The sequence below is a fragment of the Protopterus annectens genome, chromosome 2.part2, assembly GCF_019279795.1.
Source record: "Protopterus annectens isolate FY-2018-M chromosome 2.part2, PAN1.0, whole genome shotgun sequence".
In the NCBI taxonomy this organism is placed as follows: domain Eukaryota; kingdom Metazoa; phylum Chordata; order Ceratodontiformes; family Protopteridae; genus Protopterus; species Protopterus annectens.
Window position 1 is genome coordinate 484,651,832 of NC_056730.1, and position 17,563 is coordinate 484,669,394.

Here is a 17,563-nt window from a genome sequence, read left to right on the forward strand (position 1 = left end):
ATTAGCCTTGCGCCAACCGTGCAGCGTACAGATGGCGCAGCAGCACCACATACATATTAATGAAGGCATGCTGCCGTAACGGCCACGTGCATAGGAAATGTGTACGAGTGCAGGGGGTGTGTCCAAGCACTGCACAAAGGCGTGAACATGTTGGCTGCATATGTGCAACCTAAAATGCTGACTAGTACAGCCTGCCTCTAATAGTAATCACTCCAGTCAGTGTCCATGGATACTGAAATGTATGCAAAGCATACAAGACATTTTTGCGAACACCAAAATAAAAAGTAAACACAAAGGCATGTAGCTGAATATTGAGTCGCCGTCCCTCAAACAAATGATATTTAAAACCCCATGCCTGTATTCCATTGTAGTGTCGCTAGTTATACCAAGTGGAAGCGAAACGCATCGTGTTAGCACACCACCAATTGCTAAGCCTAGCCCAATGGTTAGGGTTACCACCTGTCCTAAATTGTGAGGGACAGTCCCCCTCTAGGCAGGTGTGTCCATACCAAAACCATTATAAATGTCAAATGTCCTGCGATAGCAGGACATAATTATGTCCCATATTTTATGTAATAGTCCCATAAAATACTTATTTCTGTATATAAAATACGTAAATGTTACAAGAAGCAGAATAAGCAAGTAAACAAAACAGAATAAGCAACTACACCACTACAACAAGAAAAGCTTATATTTAGGCATAAAACTAAAGTACTATCCTTTGTATTGACCATAGGTATGTGTTGGCCTGCAAACTCTGATGTGTGTCCTGAAAATGTCCCATCCTGGTCATATGAAAAGGTGGCAACCCTACCATTGGTCAGAGCATTCGCCCAATATCTGCCCATTCGTGGTCCAAGTTGTCCTTGTCAGGACAGCCCATAGATGAATGGGTATTACCCAGGTCTACCTACCATGTCATGAAAGATAAGTATTTGCATGTACCTATGTGAAGTACAGCATGTGGATGTTCAGAAATGCTTGGGTAGTCCTCACAGCCATATTGGTCCCAGAGATATGTAGTGTACTCAATGCGTTCTGTTGACTGTGCCATGGGCCATCAACCAGAGAAGGGATGGATGGTGTCTGTGGAATATGGGGGTGGGGGGTGACGGGTAATGTAATAATTTGCCAAGGGGAGACTGGGTTGGATGCACAATAGGTGAACTGGAGGTCTACAAGGGAGCAGTGGGTGAATCAGGAAGATAACCAAAGAACAAATATTCACATCCACAATACAATCCCACAAACATATGAACATTAAAAAGTGCAATACACATGTACAGAAACGTTACTGGCACATACCCACATAATGGTCTGGCCTGAACTGAGCCATCCAACCCCAACACACCTGGATACATAATTGAATACCCATCATCCTCTTCACAGCACACCCCCTCCTTCCTGAACATTCACCAAAACCACCCATACTTAGGCTGATAGATAGGCGCAGCCATATCTGCACATAGTGACCCCTACCCATATCTTTTAGGCAGTCTCACCCTAGGCAGTCTCAGGACTGCAAACTATGTATCTCTTGCATGTATAACCCTACCTTATTGCCATAAAGCAAAGAAGGTCATCGGTCCTCACAATTTTTGGATATCCCTCATGGGATAAGTATCTGTTCTAAACATTAGACTTGGTGTCACGACACAATGTCCAGTCCTGTATATATCTGGACACAAGTTGTATGAGCAGTAGTTGTCCACAAGACTGCTCAGCCTCCAGCTGGTCCTGCAGAACCTACGACCCAGGATTAAACACCTGACCGTGATGCACGTCTCCCCACATGCATTATTGGGAATATATACCTTACACATTCGCATAGTGGCAGTTGGATATAGGGTGATTAAGGTGCTTTAAAGCAGACGTAAGTAGGGTTACCACCTGTCCCACTTTGCGAGGGACAGTCTCTTTTTCAGCAGTTGTGTCCTGAACAAATATAATACAATGGCAAATGTCCTGTAATTGTAGGAAATACTTATGTCAAATATTTCATGTAACAGTTGCATAAAACAGATATTTCTGTATGTAAAATACTTAAATGTTACAAGAAACAGATTAAGCAACTAAATTGCTACAAGAATAAGCTTTCATTTTAGGCAAATAAGTAAAGTTCTAACCTTTTTACTGACCATGGGTATGTGTCAGCCTGTAAAATCTGATGTGTGTCCTGAAAATGCCCCACTTTGGCCATTTGAAAAGGTGGCAACCCAAGACGTAAGCGGGTATGCAAGCGTGTATGCGCAACTGTAAGTGGCGGTGATTCAATGGTATGTGAAATGTAAATAAGCATGTAGGTGTATTTGCATGTGTATGTGCAGACCAATATAAATATATATATATATATATATATATATATATATATATATATATATATATATATAGATATGAAAAATGAACATGGTCACAATATAGCAGTCATAACGAATGTGAAAGGAAACAAGAGCGGAAATCCCCATAATGTTTAGTGCTGTTATATATCAGGATGGCCATAGGTGAGCATACCTCTGCATCCCCAACCACAAGTAGGATGCTAAAAGTGGAACGAACGATCTCCACGTGCTAAGTCTGACTTTCAACTAGGTACAGGGCAGTCCCGGTCACCAGTCGGACAAGCCTAAACCTAGATGACCATATGAACACCCTGACAATCAAACACATGTATGTGCCAGGACTATAGGCTTTGGAGGTCTAAATATCCTTGGAGTGAGTCAACATGCGGCATGGGTCCAGAGCAGTAGGGAATAGGGAATGGTGCATGTGTAGTAGTGCAGTTTTTCCAACAGGAAAATGGATGCCTGCTGTGTAGGTGAAGTGATGAGGCGTGTGTTCGGTTAACTATGAACCATGGGTATACATATAAATGAAGAAGAACACCAATAGTGTAGTGGTTAGAGCATCCGCCTAACCAAAAGGCATTCACAGCTCAAGTTCGACAATATCATATATCATTTTCCTTGTGGAATGAATGTTGCTCTGCTGTAAAGCCGACATTTAAACATGTAAAGGTGAACATGTGTATCACATGGGACTATAAACCAGATTATTTCAATCAAAGTGGTACTGTCATAATGAATAAGGCATAACTAAGCACAAATAAGCGTCAGTAAACATATGTAATGCACAGTAAGTATAGGCGAGTGTGCCTGCGCTGGTGTGAGCAGCTCCCAGCATAGGAAATGTATGTTTGTAGGTACAGATATAATATATATATATATATATATATATATATATATATACACACACACACACACATATATATATATATATATATATATATATATATATATATATATATATATATATATATATATATATATATATATATATATGAAGAATGGACGTTGTAACAATAAAGCATACACAAGGGATGCGATGGGAATCAAGAGCAATGTTGGTATTATATAGTGCTTCCAGCATATGTCATAAAAAGCTGCCCAGGAGTGAGCAGAGCACCGCTACTCACACCACAGGCAGGATTTTACCAGTAGGAGTAACATCGTTGAAATGCTATGTCTACTTTACACACAGACTGAATGTAGTCCCATGTTGGGACCTCCACAAATTGGGAAGCACAAACGGCCAGATTCCATAATCCCAGGAAACGCACATATGTGCAAATATACACAGTGAGAGACCCTGTGAATACACGAAGCGGGACAAAATGTGTGTAGGGCCCCAAAAACTCTGGAGAGGGCAATGTGTAAAGGTGTATCATGGCTGCGATAACAAGTGGATAATGGATGTTACGCGTGTAAATTCAACACGGGTGGGGTGGAGGAACTATGGGTATGCAATTATGGATCCAGGCGTGCCAGAGTTGGATGGGCCAGTTCTAATGGAATGCCCCGTGGAGGTCATCTAGGTCGTAATAGGTAGATACGCATACTCCCATGCAGACAATAATATATGTTGAAGTACAAATTCTGTAACACATGCATCCCATTTGTTGACATAAATAATAGGAATGTGCCCATACAAACATCGACAGTAGATGGAATAATAGGCTGTGCAGAAGAGGAATAGGTCAAATCACACTACCACATTCCATTTTCCATCGGTAATCTGTACATGAACATATAGTAACATCTGTACACTGTATAACGTGCTACATACTGATTACAAGATAACTGGAGTGAAGTGTCGGTGTTATAATGAATAAGGCACTAGTATGCTGGTGAAGCATATATAAACACTATTATGCATGTGTAAGTGCATATGATCGGGGAATGTATTGACACACAGATGTACATATATATAATCATATATATATATATCTGTATAGACATATATATATATATATATATATATATATATATATATATATATATATATATATATATATATACACACACACACACACACACACACACACACACACATATATACGCACGCACAAATAAATATATATATATATATATATATATATATATATATATATATAAAACAGCAAGATATGAATATACATGTATGAATACATATGCAGATATATCTGTAGATATTAATGAAAATAGATATATATATATGTTACAGTAAATATACACATGTATATACCTACATTATGTTACAGCAGTTGCAGGTAACACATGTTTAGACCGGGCATATGTTGGTGGGAGGTCCAATCAACAAATGTCTACATCCCAGCTAGGCCAGTGAGACATACAGACATGCAATAAAAGTAAATACAACACTGCTTCCCAGACCACCGGCAGGAAACTACCAGTGGGAGAGCTCTACAAGGTCTACACTTTAAACATGAACAGCGACGTCCCTTGTGGGACACCAAAAATTTTGTTCTTCCAGCCAATGCGAGTAAACACTACTATGACCAGGATGTAGCTGTACACGGAACAGTAGGTTGTGCAAGCCTGATAACACATGGGTTGACACAACGTATGACATGTGTCCCATCACGGTGAGAGTGGGCAGTGTGTAGGGGTGTGTTCATATCCCACCTGCGCCCATAGTAAGGATGAGTGCTGTAGAGTTGTGGCATGTAGGGGAACTATGGGTATGCAATTATGGTCCTAGGCATGCAGGTGTTGGCTGGCAGACATGTATTAGGACCGTCCCATGGGTGTAGGTAATATTCCAATCTGAGTATAGCAGACGCCCGTACCTCCCAAACCTTAAGAGCACATATACTGGACAGTCCGTAAACCACTGGGGGAACACATAGGCACCATATTATTGAACTGTCCCTGATTACCAGGGATGTCCATGATTACGAATCAGAATCTAACACAGTCCCAACTAAACCCCCCTAGAACTAGTGATATTAAGAGGAAAGCTGGCGGAATACATGTAATGAATAATGACAACATGTAAGAGTTCTAAACAGCATGTACCTCAGACAATGTCTATGAATACATATGTGCTCTGTGTCCATCAATGTGTCAGGTTAATAGCACCAACCTTCTAAATGTGTCCCTGAGGTCATTATACAGTGTCCCTGATTCAGTGTTCATTCTTCTCCATTCTTATGAGAGGTCTGATAGTGAGAGAAAGCACATGTTCCGCCGACTACCTTAGAAAGTTGATAAAATAATAGGGTTGAGGTTACCACATGTCCACTTTTGCGAGGGACACTCCCCTTTTGGCAGTTGTGTCCTGCAAAATAACTGTAATTATGGCAAATGTCCTGTGATTTAGGGCAAAGATTACCTATATTGTCTGTAGTAGTTGCATAAAACTATTATGTTCAACTGAAACACCTAAATGTTATAAGTAACAGTATAAGCAGCTATAATGCTACAAGAGCAACCTTTTATTTAGGAAAAACAGTGAAGTACTCCCCTTTCTACTGGCTGTGGGTATGTGTTGCCCTGCAAAGTCTGACTTCTCTACATACAGGTCCTATAGGGTTGCCACCTTTCCAAATGGCCAAAGTGGGACATGTTCTGTAGAAATGTCAGACTTTCCAGGACAAAACATACCTACAGCCGTGCATAGTACAGGATTATACTTATTTGCACAAATAAAAGCTTAATCTAGTTACATTTAAATTGCTTATGCTACTTCACATAACATATAGAAGTTTCATATATAAAATAACTGTTTTATGCAACTATTAATGAAACATAGAATATAATAATGCCCTGTAATTGGGACATTTGCTATGTCTTGATTATTTTCGCAGTGTCCCTCTCAAAGTGGGACAGATGGTAACCCTAAAATCCCACCTGGGCCAATTCAAAAGGTGGGTGGCAAACCTATAATAGGTATGCGGTAGCATGACTCGGCCGATAGATGTGGCTCCCACAACCCAACTACTTGTCTGTATTGAAGAGTCTCGGTTCCCATGTATCAGCCAGATGGGAGCAGATTGTATGCGGAATATACAAATATAATTAATTCACTGGACAGGCCGATGATTCTGTACAGTCGAACGCCATGCAGTTGCCTAATGGGCAGTCATTCCCGATACTGTAGTCATGTAGTCTGATGTGATAGGCATCACAAGGTGGGAACAGATTGTATGAGGAACACACAAATATGAATGATTCACCAGACAGGCCACTGATTCCGTACAGTCAAACACCATGCCGTCACCTAATAGGCAGCCATTCCCGATACTGTATTCATGTAGTCCGATGTAATAGGCATCACAGGGTGGGAGCACATTGTATGAGGTACACACAAATATGATTGATTCACTGGACAGAATACAGATTCCATACAGTCGAACGCAATGCCGTTGCCTAATGGGCAGCCAATCTCAATACTGTAGTCATGTAGTCTGATGTAATAGGCATCACAAGGTAATATTGTGGTCCTCGCTCCCACTCAGGGTTGTGAGTGACAGATGCAAGCACCAATGTCGGTGCATTTGCAAGTGCAGGAGCGAGTGGGTGTAAGCGTGTTTGGCAACCAGTATGCGAGTATTGCACTGGTAAAGCAATGTAGAGGCTAACCAAACATAAGATGCTGTAACCAGAGGTCAGCAGTGCTTAACACCACGCAAACCCATGCACACCCGCTCCCAACTGCTTTAATGTGCCTTACTCCCTCCATATGGGCTTGTTCTACCCTGCAACCAACTAAACATCCTTTGCAAGGGTCGGAACCAGGACCCTGCGCACACAGCTAATGTGTATTACCAATACGCAATGGCAGATATGCAGACAACGGACAGTACCACAAGCATATCATACAGCACAGTCATTCAACAGTATAGGAATGTATCCCATCATATAGATGTACATGTGAGTCTTTATGTCCAACATATAGGTACATACATATATAGAGATGTATCAGGAACATACCATGTAGCAACAACGTCACAAATGAATGAAACGGGAAACACCAGCGATGCCTGTATTATGTAGTGGTGTTGCTCTATGTGATCACAAGACTCCCTCAGACAGACGTGTCAGTCATACATGCAAATAGTTGTACATTGGCCATATACATCACTCTGTGCATGTAATGTACATTAACACAACAGTACCTGTCCAGTCATTATGTGTGAACAGTACTCTTGCAAGGTGCTGTGTGCAACATCATCATCATAATAAAGGTAAATGGGGTAACCATAGAGGGATCGGTAGTGTTTTGTGTACAATGGGGTCATCTTCCTCAAGCGTACCTGGACCATGTAAGAGTGATGTGCATACCAGGATTGTGTGCCTGAGGGACAGGGGTGAAGATAACAGGAGTATGTTATGATGCATATTACAAGGGTTTCATGTGTCCAGTGGGCACGTGTGTGTAATGGACAGCTATGTATAGGGCAGATGTTGTCCTAGTAGCTGAATGGCCTTATGTGTCCATAGGTGAGGGTCAGATGTTGGGGAAGGAGTGTAGGTATGGCCATGGAGGATAGGTAAGATCACAGAAAAGACAGCATACAGGGTTGGTATATGACACATGTGGGGGTATACACCCTGGATGGGGACGGGTCTTCGGCATTCAAAGGCCCATGGGAACAGTGGGATGGAGGTCCCCAGCCATGGGCAACTGCCACTGCACCAACACAGCTGCAAAGGAGGCAGTGCTGGGTGCTGTCCAGGAGGGGCAGCATCACCCTGTAAATGTGACACTCCACCCTTGAACTGGTGTATCTGGCTTTGTAACCCCTTAGGGAGCCACAAAAGCAACACATCCGGGACCGCACAACAGCAGATATGTACCTGTCCGGTCCCGCTCCCAAACGGAACATGCTCCATCCTCGGTGGTGGTACCACCAGAAGGTGGTGCAGAGGCAACAGAGGTTGATGTCTATGGCTGGGCCCAAGATGTGCTAGTGCCCGGTGCCATGGCCAGCTGAAGTGGGACAGGAGGTTCTGCCGGGACCTCCAAACTTATTCAGCCTATGGTGTTGCGTTTTAAACCCACATATGGCTTAGTGATACATAACAGCATACAGGATTACCTACAACAGTATGCATAGATATCACCAGCAACCCAACACAAAAGATGGTATACATTTGCAGAGGGAGCACAGCACATGCATATATACCGCATGCTAATTGTACAATGTGTAGTAGACGTGTGACCGCAGCTATGAACAGTTGCCCATCATTGGCTTGTCACTGGGAATCCCACACAGTGTCAGTCATACCACTGTCTCATGTGACACATGTCCAGTCAGGGATGTGATGAAGTAACACATCCCTGTTATCATGTACTCTCTGCAATCCTCACACCATGCTTCTGCTGTGCACAGATGTGTGTTCAGTGTGTAACACAGGAAACAAATGGTTGCACACACTGACCAGTTCACAGATGGCCCTACAGATGGGGTCCCACATGAACAGAGTACTGTCATGTCTGTATTATAACATGCATTATAGCCATTACCACACGCATGTTAAACAGGCAGTAGTCTCAATGCAGCATAGCTACACTTACATGCTGTAGTCATGTGTGGCACATCACCCTCCTGTCTTTAGGCTATTTCCCACTGTGGAAAATGATTGAGGTACAGCCAGATATCATTAGTGATGCCGTGTCAGAACACCACATCCAGGTACCACTCACAGTGACTGTCATGGCCAGATAACAACATATTTCCCTAGATAGTGTACTGTGCTTGTCATGCGGATGGCTATGGGAACACCATCACAGCTGTACCACATGCAATCAGCTAGAAGAGGACTGCAATAGGTGCAGAGGCCATCACCTAACTATTTCCATCTCTTACAATACACATGCTGCTGCTGTGCAGGTGTACACCTTCACATCCACCAGAGAGTGTGTGGGTGGCACAGGCAATGTACACCAGGGAAGGGCTTGGAGACTTAACCATAAGCATCATCTGCCACACGCCGAATAGTACAGTGGTCAAACCCCTGACTACTCATTACTATTACATGTGCATGACGTTACTACATGTGCCACAAAGGTGACATGTTGCTGTGCTGTAAGAACATATCTGTGTAGGTGAGTGAGTGACATCTGCAACAGATATAGTAGGCATACATTAGGTGTGGCACACGTCAGTCCATGTGAACGGATGCCATTCTCACTACAACCACACTCTTTAATGGACACACATTGACACCTTTTCCAGGGCCACAAATAAACAACGTAACTACTTAGTTTGCCAGACTGCAGTAATGCACAGGACCACATGCACCACAGGGGATATCTGGAGGTTCTATGGGCTAGGGCATGTGAAAGTGCTTGACAACAGTTGGTATGCCAATGAGGTTTATACTGGGAGTGACTGTGGTTGGGAGCATCACAACCCACATGCAGACACAGGGTGCCAGTACTGGCATGAAGGTATGCATTGCTCCATGGGTGTATATTGTTTGGCTGTGCAAGATGGCTGTACAAGGCTGGGTGAGGGGTACTCCTTGCCATCGCATCACCCGACAATGATGTGCAGTGCAGGGTGTAATGTCTGCAATGTCCCACATAGATAGGTACTGCATTATCTGGCCTGACATCCTGGTTACCAATGTGTAGAGCCATAGCTTTGCAATGCATGCTATGCCTGTGTTTGATAATCCTTCACATGGACATTGCCTGGGATGTGCATGTCCCACAATACTGTACAGTGACATGTACAGGTGTACCTGGTTTGGCAGACACATGTTGTGTACACAGCCTGTTATACCCCAATATGCCAATACTTGCCTGGTGTGGCGAAACCTGCTTATAGTGAGCAGGTCGGCCCTGCACCTGCATGGATAGTATGATACAGGTATTCCGTGGTGTCAGTGGCATGGGTCCATACAGGGCATATGCGTACAGCATTGTCTGGCCTTAGTGGATCACATTTGATGGCACCACATATGTTGCAGGTATTCAGTGTGGAACATAGTGAAGGCACAATGTGCGCATATATGTGCCTATTGTACTGCTGTACAGGGTGCCATGTCCTCTGCAGGCCACTGCATTCACACCATGCCTACTATCTGTCCTCAATGTGCATGTTACTAGCAACATAGTGGGATATCCTAGGCAAGTTTGATTGTGCATGGCACATGGGTGCGGGACATATACCGGGTACTAGTAGGGCTGCATACTTAGTTCACCAGGCCTTTTGCCAGATGTATGGGTATGGCTTGCCAACACAGTGCCATGGCTGACTGACAGCTGTACTCCTCGTGAGGTGGTCAATGTGTCATAAGACGGATACCATATAGGAAAACTACAAAACCTGCTCCCAAACATGTCCAATGGTAAGACAATCACAGCCACCTCTATACAGGCTCTGACAGACAAACACTCACTTGCCATGTCCTGTATACAAACCCCTACTGTATCACACTGCAGCAACACACGTTTAGGGCACACGCTACAGTGAATACTACAAAGCACTGTACTTGTCTCACACACACACACACACACACACACACACACACACACACACACACACACACACACACACACACACACTTGGCATGTCTGGGATTAGAACACCGACCTAACTACTTTACTACACAAAGGCATTACACAGTTACAGAATGTGCTACAGAGATTACTGGGACACAGCACTCCCAGAGGTGTATTTGTGGATGGGTGACATCATCAGCCTTGCTAAAGGTGGGTATAAGAAATGTATGGAGTGTGAGCAGTCTAAAAGAATTACTCAGTCCTAAGGCAAACGGGGACACACACACGCACACATGGCAAGTGTGGGACTAGAACATCGACCTAACTATTTATTACACTACAGTATTACGCAGTTACAGAATGTGCTACAGATATTACCGAGACACAGCACTCCCAGAGGTGTATTTGTAGATGGGTGACAACATCGGCCTTGCTAAAGGTGGGTATGAGAAATGTATGGAGTGTGAGCAGTCTAAAAGCATTACACAGTCCTCAGGGACACACACACAGCAAATGTGGGACTAGAACACCAATCTAACTACTTTATTACACTACAGCATTACGCAGTTACAGAACGTGCTATCAAGATTACTGGGACACAGCACTCCCAGAGGTCTATTTGTAGATGGGTGATATCATCGGCCTTGCTAAAGGTGGATATAAGAAATGTATGGAGTGTGAGCAGTCTAAAAGCAATTTACAGTCTTCTGGCAAACAGGGACAGACATACACATGCCAGTGGTGGGAATGGAACACCTGCCTATTTACAGATTTTTATTACAATACTACATACTTATGAATCGCGCCACACAGACTACACATTTCAAGGCTGTCATTATGACCTTCTGGGAATGTGGACATCAACAGGGATGCTGGCAGTTAAGATGTACATACCTGTAAACCTATGTGTTTAAAGTAGGCATTCATCCTGACCTGGAGTATGCCCATCTGTGGAATGGATGACTACTACCACTATACAGGGTTACAATGGTTATGCCCATACATAGAGGCACATAACCGACACAAGGTGTCACTGGGCATGCTCACACACTTAGTAGCACAGGGCTGTTTGGAATGCACTATGTTTCCATCTACACAAGGATATACTGGGCATGCTCATACACTTAGTAGCACATGAGGCATACTCACACACTTAGTAGCACAGTGCTGGTCGGAATGCACTACTATGTGTCCATCTATACAAGGATATACTGGGCATGCTCATACTCTTAGTAGCACAGGGCTGACTGGGATGCACTCTGATGCTAAACACGGAAGGCCACAGTGGCCATGCTATTACAGGTAGACATAAAGAACACATTGTAATGTGCTCTGGTGTTAGTAGTTGTCATTGTTAGCAGGAATGCTGCTCTACATATATTTGACACCAGTCTTTTACACAACATCTGCTGTCATTCTGGGATGACATGGCTGACAGTAGGCAGGCCTTTGACACATATCACATGCATCCATGATTCAAGGGAGTGGGGATATTACCCAAGTCGCATCCGCCCACACAGTGCCATTCCAAGGCAAATGTCCTAAACACAGGCTAACTCCCATACACCTACAGGACAACTGCATTGTTTTCTTATGCTAACCAGTACTAGATGTGTAGTGTCCATATTCACAGCTGGTCACTGTAGATCCAACAATGGGGAGTACTGACATCTGTGCAGTGAGGAACATCTGGCTGATGGCTCTGTAGTGCATAATAGCACTATCACCATATACTTCAGAACCTAGCACTACCACCATATACCTCAGAACCAGACATGTGGGCCATAACACAGGTACGGACCGCTCCAGGTGGTATCCCCACATACATAAAGGCCACTCACATATACTGACCTGTCCCCCCATGAAAGGCATCACAGATGAGTCATGTGCAGGACACAGTGTCACATGCTGCATTCTAGGATGTAAACCTCAGACACCACCATGCCCTCGGACCACCAATACACATCCATACATGTTGTAGGACATAGAAGAGTACACCACCATGTGACCCTTGACCTGTGTACTGTACCAAGCTCTATATCAACTGTAGAGAGTACACATGTACCGACACAGTTGCATCATGTGTTATGCAATGCAATGATACCACTGTCTGTAACCAAGTCAGCTGTACACATACCAGTGGCCCTCGGTAATTTCCACCATTAGCAGATGACTGTTGCTGTACACCAGTACACACCCTCATGTATGGATATGACATACATGTTCCTGCCCTGGGTATGTACATGCCACACACACACACACACACACACACACACACACACACACACACACACAACATACATGTAAATAGCATAGCTGTTGTTGTCCTTTGTGCAAACAGGTGGCTACAGCCATTACACACATGCACATGTAGGTCCATGGCTGTTGAATGCTAACAGTACATAAGGTGTGATATCAATGTTGACAGAGGTAACATTCCCTCTGTACCGGTCACCCATTACACCCATCATATCATACAACAGTCCATGTGTCATGTATGTCATTACACATGTCCACCAATTGCAATGCCTACAAACATGCCCAAATGTCAGGATTGTGGGACCTACACACCTGTACACATAGTGTTGTGCATTCAGATAACACGCGCGTGCAGTTGCTGATGTATGCAGGTGACATGCATCCTAGTACATCATGCAGTTGCAATGCAGCCTCAACGTTGCCAACTGTATATGGTGATATGCTGAATGTATGGAAAGATGCACCTCAGGTATGGACAGATGTGTGGAAATAGCTAAGTGGTGGGGCATCTTTGCAGATGGATGTTTGCTGTGGACAGCTCACAGGTGTGTCACAAGCGGTCCTACAATAACCTGTGTAACCAGTAAGCAATGGTTTCGTTAAATGAAGGACATAACACACAACTTAGACAATGGTCAGGGTGACAGCGAAGGTAAATCACTTGATACCTGTTAATAGTTACGAAGTCCCGTGTGCATATATCAGCAATGTTGTCACAGGAAGCATCAGCAAAGGTAAATCACTTGACACCTGTTAATAGTTAAGATGTCCCGTGTACATATGACAGCACTGTTACCACAGGAAGCATCAGTACAGTTTGTAATGCGTGCAAAACTGCTGTACATCTGTCATACATATTATGAGCTAGGCAGGTCTGAGATTCACAGTACTGGCATGTGTTGTTGCGTGTGTGTCCATATATGTCACGTATTATGGGAAATACATCTCAATTGTTACTCACTCTCCTGTACACTAGTGTACACATCTGTACAGACTGCAATGTAGAAAGCAGGACATAGGCATGGGCATGTATCTCACACATGTGAGGTATCTGTATGTGTGTGACATAGGTGTATTCAATACTGAATGCCACAGTGTGTGTATGTAGGGCTGACTGGTCCCTGGGGTGAGGATGTATGTTACCATACTGAACTGATAAGACCCCTCCCCCCATACAGGCAATGCATTCTACTATCCGTGTTGATGTCCCCGATCTTAGGCCGTACTGACTAGCTGTACATGTGTATTCTCTGTGGCAAATAATGTAGGTGCACAGTACTGTAATGATGATTTGCACATAGGCAGGGGTCCTCACCTCACCAGTAGCAACTGTGTGCGAGTGTGTGTTACTGTGTCTGTAAATCTGTGAGTGTGTGGGTGTATTACTGTGTCACTGAATACATGTGTCAATACCTGAGTGTGTGGGTGCAGTTGTGTGTTGGCATCCTGTCATGGGAATGTGTATTACTGATCCCCAATGAGGCATCACACTTCCCACTGGCCTCTACCCTTGTAATCAGCTAGACCACTCTCTTACCTCACCACTCCATGTAACTGTACCTGTGATGTCACCCTTTATGGATGTCACGTCTGTGGCCATAGTAGCTTAATACACAGCTATCATGCTCTTGGATTGGTAGACATGTTTGTAATGCAGGACATTCTCACTGGTATGTGGCAGCTACACGGTGCATGCTGGTATATTCATACATACCTGTGAGTCATCCACATTGACATATGGGACACTAACTGCAAACACTGACATCCCCCGGCACATGCAATTAGACCTGAAGGAGGACAGCAGAACATCATGACCAACATGCAGTTATTGTTGTTACACAAGACACATACAGTTAACAGTATGAAATGCATTGTACACCTGTAGTACATGGAATTTCTCCTGCCTGTCAACAGTACTCAACAATTGTAAACTACACTTATCTTCCTAGTCTGCTCACCCTGTGCATCAGACCATATGAGCATGTCCCGGCACCAATGGTGTGGATGTCAGGGATGCGGCGCAGGCATCATCATATGCACAGGGTGATAATGTTTGCCAGAGGCCTAGGCTGCACCATTGGATGACATCATGTGTGTGGGTTAGGGCCTTTGATCTAATTCGGCGTGTGTGGATGTTATGCATGTATGTGTTGCGGTGCCCTACATATGTTTCCAGTGTGTGCGTGTATGTATGCACACAGTTCTGCCATGTGTCTGGCTTACACAGGGGTATTATTGACAGCTGCAGACTGTACAGGCAAGGTTTTACAGTTCACGGTGTCCGGCCACAGACATGTGACCTGTGCCTGCCAGGGTTTGCACGGGCACTACCAGGCTGAGGTGCAGATTGGATACTGTCTGATGTCACTTGTCCACTGGAACCGTGTCCCTGTTGGGACTGTCCTGGGCAATGTGCACATGGCCTGCTGTGTTGTGGTGTTGACAGCACCGCACCTGATGCACTGCTGCTGATACCGCCACTATGGGAGCAGACATGTGAGGTAGCTCATACACGTAGACCTGAAACAGGTGATGTAGCAGGTCTACGTCCATGTGCCCGATGCCTCACTCCTACCAGATGTTCCAACACAGACAGCTCATGCTCGCGGATTGTCATGCCATGGTCAAGGACTCCAACCATGTCACCCAACCATCTATCCAAAGCTTCAGCAATATGCTGTTGAGCATTTACCATTGCCTGGATGTTGTTGTTTAAAGAATGGACAGCAGCCATCTGTAGCCTCTGATCTTCTCTGTTGCACCATTCAGCATGTGCCTGTGCCTCCATTACAGCCTGAAACATGCATCTGGTGACACCAGCTGCTGCGCTCTGTCTTGCAGGAGCATGTTGGCCAGAGGTCCTCCTACGAGCAGCACTGGCCACGTGCCTGTATGGGGCACCACCAGTCAGTTGGCTGACACCATGGTGTGCAGGCACACCTTCCATAGCCTCCCACACTTTTCTGTTCCAAGCTACCATGTGCCAACTGTCTTTTCTCTATGGCCACTGGTGATGGGGTATGTGCAGGCATGGGATCTGTGTGCAGGGAATGAGGGGGATATAGCTGGAATGGCAACCAGTGGCACATTTTCAGCCCCTGACAACTCTGCCTGTGACTCAATGATACATTCATCATCACTGCTAGAGTCTGTGGGGACACTATTTATTTATTTATTTATTTATTTATTTTACATTTGTTTACTGGGCTAGTCTAACTGGATACATGTCCATTTTCAGTAGAGGCCCGGGGAGAAAAGCTCCTAGGTAATACAATGAATTTAACACAATTCTATCTATGGATATATAAGACAAATACATCTATTTACAGTGCCAATTACAGGTTATCATAGTAAAAAAAAAAATAAATAACAGAGTTGAATGCAGGCATAACAAATGATGCAGTTAAAACCCAAATTTACAGTATAGAATACAGTCATAGCAGAAGAAAGTAATATAGATTAGGAGTTCTAGAGATAGTAAGTAGAACTAGTTTTATAAGAAAGAAGTTTCTTTAAAAGAGTAGATGGGATGGGAAGATCAGAGAATTTAGTGACTCTTGAGCTAGTCAGGTTTAGAGCATGGGCATAGCCAGTGAGTTTTGAGATGCACTTTCAGATTGTTTTTGAAACAGGAAAGCAATGGAAGTGTGGAGAGTTTGTTTGGTAAGAGATTCCACGCTTTTCCAACTATATTAGAAAAAAGTGAGTCACCAGCCTTGTTGTTTGTTTTAGTAGTATGTGCTAGGAGTTTCTGAGAATACCTTAAGGAATCTAGGTTTTTATAGGGAGTGATTAGTGTGGAAAGAATATGTGTTTTGGAAGGTGTGTAAAGGGTTTTGTGAGCTATAGTTAGTTGATGGTATTTAATTAGATTTTGTAGTTCAAGCCATCCTAGCTGTTTTAGATTAAGGCAGTGATGGGTTCTAAATGGGTTACCTGTTGCAAATCTGGCAATGTTATTGTAGGACATTTCCAGTTTGCTGAGATTATTTTAGATAGTTTAGTAAAAATAGGTGAGGCATATAGAAGAGGAGAGATTAGATGAGTGTGTGCTATTGTGGTTCGAGCTGAAGGTAGGAGAAATGATTTTATCCTATATAGAGAGCCTAACTTTTTGTTTACAGTTTTTATAGTATTGTTTATATGGGTATCAAAGTTTAGATTATTGTCAATGGTGACTCCTAATAGTTTGGTGGTAGGTTCAGGTGATATAATAGTTTTATTGGTAGAGTTAATGAGAAATCCAATGGGGGGATTTTCTAGTAGGAGAGAAAAGGAGGAGTTTAGTCTTTTTGGGGTTTAAGAGAAGGCATCTATGTGTGAACCATTGCTCAACTATGTTAAAGACTTGTTGGGTGAGGTAGAGAAGTTCAGAAGAGGAGGGCACTGAGCATATTAGTGTGGAATCATCTGCATATTGTATGCATGTGGCTTGGGGGATGGCAAGGTGAAGGTCATTGATGAAAATGGAAAAAAGTAGAGGTCCAAGGATGGATCCTTGGGGGACACC